Source organism: Somniosus microcephalus, chromosome 3 (genome assembly GCF_052327205.1).
Source record: "Somniosus microcephalus isolate GS21.2 chromosome 3, FLI_Smic_1.0, whole genome shotgun sequence".
In the NCBI taxonomy this organism is placed as follows: domain Eukaryota; kingdom Metazoa; phylum Chordata; class Chondrichthyes; order Squaliformes; family Somniosidae; genus Somniosus; species Somniosus microcephalus.
In genome coordinates this window covers 270,249,086-270,258,723 of record NC_140989.1, presented here as the reverse complement: position 1 = coordinate 270,258,723, position 9,638 = coordinate 270,249,086, and positions in this window count along the sequence as shown.

Genomic DNA, 9,638 nt, shown 5'->3' with positions numbered 1-9,638 from the left:
CAAAGCCATGCTGACTATCCCCGATTAATTCTTGCCTCTCCAAGTGGAGACTAATTTTGTCCCTCAGAATTTTTTCCAATAATTTCCCTACCACAGATGTTAGGCTCACTGGCCTGTAATTCCCTGGCTTATCCCTGCTACCCTTCTTGTATAATGGTACTACATTAGCTGTTCTCCAGTCCTCTGGTACATCCCCTGTGGCCAGAGAGGTTCTGAAAATTTGTGTCAGAGCCCCTGCAATCTCCTCCTTTGCCTCCCACAGCAGCCTGGGATACATCTCGTCCGGGCCTGGGGATTTATCAACTTTTTGGCCTGCTAAAACCGCTAGCACCTCCTCCCTCTCGATGCTAATATGTTCAAGTATGTCACAGTCCCCTTGCCCGATTTCTATGTCTGCATCGTCTTTCTCCACAGTGAACACAGATGCAAAAAATTCATTTAAAACCCCGCCTACATCATCTGGCTCTACACACAGATTGCCACTTTGGTCCCTAATGGGCCCTACCCTTTCCCTGGTTATCCTCTTGCCCTTAATATACTTATAAAACATCTTAGGATTTTCCTTTATTTTGCTCGCCAGTGTTATTTCATGGCCCCTCCTCGCCCTCCTAATTTCTTTTTTAAGTATGCCCCTGCACTTTTTATACTCCTCTAGGGTTTCTTCCGTCTTTAGTCTTTTGTAACTGCCAAAAGCCCCCCTTTTATTTCTAATGCATTTTTGTATATCCCTTGTCATCCAAGGTTCCCTTTGCTTGTTGGTCCCACCCTTGACCTTTACAGGAACATGTTGGCGTTGTACTCTCTCTATTTCCCTTCTGAAAGTCTCCCACTGTTTTGATGTGGATTTTCCTATAAGTAGCTGCTCCCAGTCCACTTTGGCCAGATCCTGCCTTATCATATTAAAATCGGCCTTCCCCCAATTTAGAACCCTTATTTCCGGGCCGTCTTTGTCTTTTTCCATGACCACCTTAAATCTCACCGAATTATGGTCACTGTCGCCAAAATGCTCTCCTACTGATACTTCCACCACTTGCCCGGCTACATTCCCCAGAATTAGGTCCAGTACTGCCCCCTCTCTTGTAGGACTTTCTACATGTTGGCTCAAAAAGCTCTCCTGGATGCACTTTAAGAATTCTGCACCCTCTAAGCCTTTCACACTCTGACTATCCCAATTTATATTGGGGAAGTTGAAATCCCCCACTATTATTACCCTATTATTTTCGCACTTCTCTGAGATTTGCCTACATATCTGTTCCTCTATCTCCCCCTGACTGTTTGGGGGCCTATAGTACACTCCCAGCAAAGTGCTTGCCCCCTTTTTGTTTTTAAGTTCTACCCATATGGCCTCATTAGAGGAACCCGCTAATATATCGTCCCTCCTTACAGCAGTAATTGACTCCTTAATTAATATTGCAACACCCCCTCCCCTTTTACACCCCCCTCTGTCTCGCCTGAAGATTCTATACCCCGGAATATTGAGCTGCCAGTCCTGACCCTCCCTCAACCATGTCTCCGTGATAGCAACAATATCGTACTCCCATGTGTTCAACAACAACTTCAGTTCATCCACCTTATTTGCAAGACTCCTTGCATTAAAATATATGCCTTCCAGCCCTGCCATACTCCCTTTTGCCTTCACATATTTGCTCTGCCTTCCCAGCTGACTTGTTTTTTCCTCTGTATTTGGCTGTAAATCACCCCCTACTATAGCTCCACTCTGTACCCCATCCCCCTGCCAAGTTAGTTTAAACCCTCCCCAGCAGTGCTAGCAAACCTCCCCACAAGGATATTGGTTCCCCTCTGGTTCAGGTGTAAACCGTCCGACTTGTACAAGTCCCACCTTTCCCAGAAGCAGACCCAGTGATCCAGGAAACTAAAGCCCTCCCCCCTGCACCATCCCTTTAGCCACGCATTCATCTGTTCTATCTTCCTATTCCTATACCCACTAACACGTGGCACCGGGAGTAATCCAGAGATTACAACCTTTGAGGTCCTGCTCTTTAATCCTTCACCTAGCTCCCTAAATTCTTGCTGCAGGACCTCATCCCTCTTTTTACCTATGTCGTTGGTACCAATGTGGACCACGACCTCTGGCTGTTCACCCTCCCCCTCCAGAATGCCCTGCAGCCGCTCAGTGATATCCTTGACCCTGGCACCAGGGAGGCAACAAACCATCCTGGATTCACGTCTACGGCCACAGAAACGCCTATCTGTTCCCCTTACTATAGAATCCCCTACCACTATTGCTCTCCCACTCTTTTTCCCCCCTTCCTGGGCAGCAGGAGCACCCCCAGTGCCAGGAAGTTGGCTGCTGCTGCCTTCCCCTGGTGAGTCATCCCCCTCAACAGTATCCAAAGCGGTATACTTGTTTGAGAGGGGAATGGTCACAGGGGTCTCCTGCACTACCTGCCTGCTTCTATTGCTCCGCCTGGTGGTCACCCATTTCCTATCTTCCTGTGCAGCCCTTCCCTGCGGTGTGACCAACTCACTAAACGTGCTATCCACGACCCTCTCAGCATCGTGAATGCTCAACAACCCATCCACCTGCAGCTCCAGCGCCTCAATGCGGTCTGCTAGTAGCTGCAGATGGATGCACTTCCTGCACACGTGGTCATCAGAGGCAGTGTCCCTGAATTCCCACATAGAGCAAGAGGAGCACATCACGGGGCTGGGCTCTCCTGGCATGACCTTCCCTTTAATTAATTTAAATTAAATTCACTAACACCAATTAAAGATATCTCTAAGGCGCTTGTATAGTCTACCTACAGTCCCTGCTACACCAGAAAAGACCCTAGTAACTATAAACTACAGAGTTAAAGTTTAAAAAAGAAAAATACTCACCAACCAATCACTTACCTGCTCCCTGGTGACGTCACACACTGATTACTTTTTACCTCACTCCCCGCTGCTGAGTTGGTGTGCCTCGCTGCCGCCCCCGAACTGGTCGGGCCTCGCTGCTTGCGCCGGCTTTTCTCTCGAGCTCCTCCTCGTCTCGCTACCGCCCCCGAACTGGTCGGGCCTCGCTGCTTGCGCCGGCTTTTCTCTCGAGCTCCTCCTCGCCTCGCTGCCGCCCCCGAACTGGTCGGGCCTCACTGCTTGCGCCGGCTTTTCTCCCGAGCTCCTCCTCACCTCGCTGCCGCCCCCGAACTGGTCGGGCCTTGCTGCTTGCGCCGGCTTTTCTCCCGAGCTCCTCCTCGCCTCGCTGCCGCCCCCGAACTGGTCGGGCCTCGCTGCTTGCGCCGGCTTTTCTCCCGAGCTCCTCCTCGCCTCGCTGCCACCCCCGAACTGGTCGGGCCTCGCTGCTTGCGCCGGCTTTTCTCCCGAGTGCCTCCTCGCCTCGCTGCTGCCCCCGAACTGGTCGGGCCTCGCTGCTTGCGCCGGCTTTTCTCCCGAGCTCCTCCTCGCCTCGCTGCCGCCCCCGAACTGGTCGGGCCTCGCTGCTTGCGCCGGCTTTTCTCCCGAGCTCCTCCTCGCCTCGCTGCCGCCCCCGAACTGCACTGGGAGTGCACTGGGAGTGAGAAGAGAAGAGTGACAGTGTGCACTGGGAATGTGGAGAGAAGTGTGACATTGTGCACTGGGACTGAGAAGAGAACAGTGAAAGAGTGCACTGGGAGTGAGCATAGATGAGTGACAGTGTACACTGGGAGTGCGGATAGATGAGTGATAGTTTGAACTGGAAGTGGAGAGAGAAGAGTGACAGTGTGCACTGGGAGATGGGAGAGAAGAGTGACAGTGTGCACTGGAAGTGAGGAGGAAGAGTGACAGTGTGCACTGGGAGTGATGAAATAAGAGCGATGGTGTGAACTGGGAGTGAGGAGAGAAGAGTGAGAGTGTGCACTGGGAGTGAGGAGAGAAGAGTGAGGGTGTGCTCTGGGAGTGAGGAAAGAAGAGTGACAGTGTGGAGTGGGAGTGGGGAAAGAAGAGTGACAGTGTGCACTGGGAGTGAGGAGAGAAGAGTGAGAGTGTGCACTGGGAGTGAGGATAGAAGAGTGACAGTGTGGAGTGGGAGTGGGGAAAGAAGAGTGAAAGTGTGCACTGGGAGTGAGGAGAGATAAGAGACATTGTGAACTGAGAGTAGGGAGAGAAGACTGACTGTGGGCACTGGGAGAGAGGAGAGAGTTGTGACAGTGTGCACTGGGAGGGAGGAGAGAGGAGTGACAGTGTGCACTGGGAGTGAGAAGAGAAGAGTGACAGTGTGCACCGGGAGTGAGCAGAGAAGAGTGACAGTGTGCACTGGGAGTGAGGAGAGAAGAGTGACAGTGTTCACTGGGAGTGAGGAGAGAAGAGTGACAGTGTGCACCGGGAGTGAGCAGAGAAGACTGACTGTGCACTGGGAGTGAGTAGAGAAGAGTGACAGTGTGAACTGGGAGTGAGAAGAGAAGAGTGACAGTGTGCAGTGGCAATGAGGAGAGAATTTTGACATTGTGCACTGGGAATGAGGAGGGAAGTGTGACAGTGTGCACCGGGAGTGAGGATAGAAGAGTGACAGTGTGAACTGGGACTGAGAAGAGAAGAGAGACAGTGTGCACTGGGAGTGAGTGAAGTGTGACATTGTGCACTGGGAATGAGGAGGGAAGTGTGATGGTGTGCACTGGGAGTGAGGATAGAAGAGTGACAGTGTGCACTGGTAGTGAGGAGAGAAAAGTGACAGTGTGTACTGGGAATGAGGGGGAAGTGTGAGAGTGTGAACTGGGAGTGGGGAGAGAAGAGTGACAGTGTGCACTGGGGGTGAGGAGAGAAGAGTGGCAGTGTGCACTGGGAGTGAGAAGAGTGTCAGTGCGCGCTGGGAATGAGGGGTGAAGAGTGACGGTGTGCACTGGGAGTGAGGATAGATGAGTGACAGCGTGAACTGGAAGTGGGGAGAGAATAGTGTCAGTGTGCACTGGGAGTGAGAAGAGAAGAGTAACAGTGTGCACAGGGAGTGAGCAGAGAAGAGTGACAGTGTGCACTGGGAGTGAGGAGAGAAGAGTGACAGTGTTCACTGGGAGTGAGGAGAGAAGAGTGACAGTGTGCACCGGGAGTGAGCAGAGAAGACTGACTGTGTGCACTGGGAGTGAGGAGAGAAGAGTGACAGTGTGCAGTGGCAATGAGGAGAGAATTGTGACATTGTGCACTGGGAATGAGGAGGGAAGTGTGACAGTGTGCACCGGGAGTGAGGATAGAAGAGTGACAGTGTGAACTGGGACTGAGAAGAGAAGAGTGACAGTGTGCACTCGGAGTGAGTGAAGTGTGACATTGTGCACTGGGAATAAGGAGGGAAGTGTGACGGTGTGCACTGGGAGTTAGAAGAGAAGAGTGACAGTCTGCACTGGGAGAGAGGAGAGAAGAGTGACAGTGTGCACTGGGAGTGAGGAGAGAAGAGTGACAGTGTGCACTGGGAGTGAGAAGAGAAGAGTGACAGTGTGAGTCATAGAGTCATAGAGTCATAGAGTTTTACAGCACAGAAAGAGGCCCTTCGGCCCATCATGTCTGCGCCACCCATCCATCCCTGTCCAGTCTAATCCCATTTTCCAGCATTTGGTCCATAGCCTTGTATGCAATGGCATTTCAAGTGCTCATCCAAATGCTTCTTGAATGTTGTGAGGGTTCCTGCCTCTACCACCCTTTTAGGCATTGAGTTCCACATTCCAACCACCCTCTGGGTGAAAAAGTTCCTCCTCAAATCCCTTCTAAATCTCCTGCCCCTTACCCTGAATCTATGCCCCCTTGTTATTGACCCCCCTACTAAGGGGAAAAGTTCCTCTTTGTCTACCCTATCTATGCCCCTCATCAATTTGTACACCTCAATCAGGTCCCCCCTCAGCCTTCTTTGCTCCAACGAAAACAACCCCAGCCTGTTTAGTCTTTCTTCATAGCTGAGGCGCTCCATCCCAGGTAACATCCTGGTGAATCTTCTCTGCACCCTCTCCAAAGCAATCACATCCTTCCTATAGTGAGGCGACCAGAACTGCACACAGTACTCCAGCTGTGGCCTCACCAGCGTTTTGTACAGCTCCATCATAACCTCCCTGCTCTTATATTCTATGCCTCGGCTAATGAAGGCAAGTATCCCATATGCCTTTTTAACCACCTTATCTGCCTGTTCCGCTGCCTTCAGGGATCTATGTACATGTACACCAAGGTCCCTCTGACCCTCTGTACTTCCTAGGGTCCTACCACTCATTGTGTATTCCCTTGCCTTATTTGTCCGTCCAAAATGCATCACCTCGCACTTTTCAGGGTTAAATTCCATTTGCCACTTTTCCGCCCATCTGACCAACCCGTTTATATCGTCCTGTAGCCTGAGGCTTTCCTCCTCGCAATTTACCACCCCACCAATTTTCGTGTCATCTGCGAACTTACTGATCATACCTTTCACATTCTCATCCAAATCATTTATGTAGATCACAAACAACAAGGGACCCAGCACCGATCCCTGAGGTACCCCACTGGACACAGGCTTCCAGTCACAAAAGCAACCTTCGACCATCACCCTCTGCCTCCTGCCACTCAGCCAGTTTAGGATCCAACGCGCCAAGGCACCCTGGACCCCATGGGCTCTTACCTTCTTGACCAGTCTCCTATGCGGGACTTTGTCAAAAGCTTTACTGAAGTCCATGTAAACCACATCCACAGCATTTCCCTCATCCACCCCACTAGTCACCCCCTCGAAAAATTCAATCAGATTTGTCAGACATGATTTACCCTTGACAAAGCCATGCTGACTATCCCCGATTAATTCTTGCCTCTCCAAGTGGAGACTAATTTTGTCCCTCAGAATTTTTTCCAATAATTTCCCTACCACAGATGTTAGGCTCACTGGCCTGTAATTCCCTGGCTTATCCCTGCTACCCTTCTTGTATAATGGTACTACATTAGCTGTTCTCCAGTCCTCTGGTACATCCCCTGTGGCCAGAGAGGTTCTGAAAATTTGTGTCAGAGCCCCTGCAATCTCCTCCTTTGCCTCCCACAGCAGCCTGGGATACATCTCGTCCGGGCCTGGGGATTTATCAACTTTTTGGCCTGCTAAAACCGCTAGCACCTCCTCCCTCTCGATGCTAATATGTTCAAGTATGTCACAGTCCCCTTGCCCGATTTCTATGTCTGCATCGTCTTTCTCCACAGTGAACACAGATGCAAAAAATTCATTTAAAACCCCGCCTACATCATCTGGCTCTACACACAGATTGCCACTTTGGTCCCTAATGGGCCCTACCCTTTCCCTGGTTATCCTCTTGCCCTTAATATACTTATAAAACATCTTAGGATTTTCCTTTATTTTGCTCGCCAGTGTTATTTCATGGCCCCTCCTCGCCCTCCTAATTTCTTTTTTAAGTATGCCCCTGCACTTTTTATACTCCTCTAGGGTTTCTTCCGTCTTTAGTCTTTTGTAACTGCCAAAAGCCCCCCTTTTATTTCTAATGCATTTTTGTATATCCCTTGTCATCCAAGGTTCCCTTTGCTTGTTGGTCCCACCCTTGACCTTTACAGGAACATGTTGGCGTTGTACTCTCTCTATTTCCCTTCTGAAAGTCTCCCACTGTTTTGATGTGGATTTTCCTATAAGTAGCTGCTCCCAGTCCACTTTGGCCAGATCCTGCCTTATCATATTAAAATCGGCCTTCCCCCAATTTAGAACCCTTATTTCCGGGCCGTCTTTGTCTTTTTCCATGACCACCTTAAATCTCACCGAATTATGGTCACTGTCGCCAAAATGCTCTCCTACTGATACTTCCACCACTTGCCCGGCTACATTCCCCAGAATTAGGTCCAGTACTGCCCCCTCTCTTGTAGGACTTTCTACATGTTGGCTCAAAAAGCTCTCCTGGATGCACTTTAAGAATTCTGCACCCTCTAAGCCTTTCACACTCTGACTATCCCAATTTATATTGGGGAAGTTGAAATCCCCCACTATTATTACCCTATTATTTTCGCACTTCTCTGAGATTTGCCTACATATCTGTTCCTCTATCTCCCCCTGACTGTTTGGGGGCCTATAGTACACTCCCAGCAAAGTGCTTGCCCCCTTTTTGTTTTTAAGTTCTACCCATATGGCCTCATTAGAGGAACCCGCTAATATATCGTCCCTCCTTACAGCAGTAATTGACTCCTTAATTAATATTGCAACACCCCCTCCCCTTTTACACCCCCCTCTGTCTCGCCTGAAGATTCTATACCCCGGAATATTGAGCTGCCAGTCCTGACCCTCCCTCAACCATGTCTCCGTGATAGCAACAATATCGTACTCCCATGTGTTCAACAACAACTTCAGTTCATCCACCTTATTTGCAAGACTCCTTGCATTAAAATATATGCCTTCCAGCCCTGCCATACTCCCTTTTGCCTTCACATATTTGCTCTGCCTTCCCAGCTGACTTGTTTTTTCCTCTGTATTTGGCTGTAAATCACCCCCTACTATAGCTCCACTCTGTACCCCATCCCCCTGCCAAGTTAGTTTAAACCCTCCCCAGCAGTGCTAGCAAACCTCCCCACAAGGATATTGGTTCCCCTCTGGTTCAGGTGTAAACCGTCCGACTTGTACAAGTCCCACCTTTCCCAGAAGCAGACCCAGTGATCCAGGAAACTAAAGCCCTCCCCCCTGCACCATCCCTTTAGCCACGCATTCATCTGTTCTATCTTCCTATTCCTATACCCACTAACACGTGGCACCGGGAGTAATCCAGAGATTACAACCTTTGAGGTCCTGCTCTTTAATCCTTCACCTAGCTCCCTAAATTCTTGCTGCAGGACCTCATCCCTCTTTTTACCTATGTCGTTGGTACCAATGTGGACCACGACCTCTGGCTGTTCACCCTCCCCCTCCAGAATGCCCTGCAGCCGCTCAGTGATATCCTTGACCCTGGCACCAGGGAGGCAACAAACCATCCTGGATTCACGTCTACGGCCACAGAAACGCCTATCTGTTCCCCTTACTATAGAATCCCCTACCACTATTGCTCTCCCACTCTTTTTCCCCCCTTCCTGGGCAGCAGGAGCACCCCCAGTGCCAGGAAGTTGGCTGCTGCTGCCTTCCCCTGGTGAGTCATCCCCCTCAACAGTATCCAAAGCGGTATACTTGTTTGAGAGGGGAATGGTCACAGGGGTCTCCTGCACTACCTGCCTGCTTCTATTGCTCCGCCTGGTGGTCACCCATTTCCTATCTTCCTGTGCAGCCCTTCCCTGCGGTGTGACCAACTCACTAAACGTGCTATCCACGACCCTCTCAGCATCGTGAATGCTCAACAACCCATCCACCTGCAGCTCCAGCGCCTCAATGCGGTCTGCTAGTAGCTGCAGATGGATGCACTTCCTGCACACGTGGTCATCAGAGGCAGTGTCCCTGAATTCCCACATAGAGCAAGAGGAGCACATCACGGGGCTGGGCTCTCCTGGCATGACCTTCCCTTTAATTAATTTAAATTAAATTCACTAACACCAATTAAAGATATCTCTAAGGCGCTTGTATAGTCTACCTACAGTCCCTGCTACACCAGAAAAGACCCTAGTAACTATAAACTACAGAGTTAAAGTTTAAAAAAGAAAAATACTCACCAACCAATCACTTACCTGCTCCCTGGTGACGTCACACACTGATTACTTTTTACCTCACTCCCCGCTGCTGAGTTGGTGTGCCTCGCTGCCGCCCCCGAACTGGTCGG